Source organism: Sinocyclocheilus rhinocerous, unplaced genomic scaffold (genome assembly GCF_001515625.1).
Source record: "Sinocyclocheilus rhinocerous isolate Xijiao unplaced genomic scaffold, SAMN03320098_v1.1 scaffold930, whole genome shotgun sequence".
NCBI lineage: Eukaryota > Metazoa > Chordata > Actinopteri > Cypriniformes > Cyprinidae > Sinocyclocheilus > Sinocyclocheilus rhinocerous.
Window position 1 is genome coordinate 93,912 of NW_015654101.1, and position 958 is coordinate 94,869.

A 958-nucleotide genomic window follows, 5' to 3' on the forward strand; every position below is an offset into this window, starting at 1 on the left:
AATAAATCAGCCGGATAGCAAAACCCCAGCAAAAAGTCAGTTCAGGTCAGCGCGGAGGTTAGACCAGCCGCGGTCGAGCCCGCGGGGAAGAGAGGCGGCGAACCGGCAATAGAATGCCGCCGATGAATCCCAGGGGTGGTATCGAGAGTGGGCAGAGAGGAATAGGACGGAACTGCCGTGGAGAGACAGGCCTATGAATAGCGCGAGCCAAGGAAGAGAGCCGACCAGAGTCCTAGGGGGGCAGGAGGGTAGAAAGGGGAGGGTGACAAAAACAGGAACGCCAGACCGACTAGACTAGAAAAAATAAAATAAAAAACTGATTCAGACAAACACAGCATGGACAGAGACGATCTAAGCTGCTGCACAACATATTACGGACTGACACAAGATAGCATCCAAGAGGGCCAGATAAAGGGAAGAATAATGAGGACAAAACGAGGTGCAGGTGAGAAGGGAGAATTAGCTAACAGGGATAACGAGAGGGGCGGGGTGAACACCAGGATGACAGCAGAGCACATGGCAAGCCGTCAAAACAAAAGGCCATGTGCTCCATGCTAACAAAGCCCAAGTAGACCCCACCGAAATCGTGACAGAAACAGACTAATATTAGCGTAGATGCCATTCTTCTAATGATGTAGCAAGTACATCGGGTGTTATGAGAAGTGTTCCCGGTAACTGCCGGCATTTTAGTCTAACGTTACTCTCCCAGGATCAGTAAACAGTCCTCCATAAAATGTGCTGCACACATCTGAATATTTGGGTTGAACTGTTCTGGAACAGTGTTGTAAATACAACTTAACCACTGATTTCTAGTCGTGTCCTCTTTTGGAAGGCCAAACAAAGTAGTTTCGCTTTCACAATGAGACACACAGCGGGCTAGAGTGAGCGGCGGCTGGAGGCCTAGAGTGAGGAATGGCCGGCGGCCTAGAGTGAGCGGAGGCCGGCTTGAGTGAGCGGC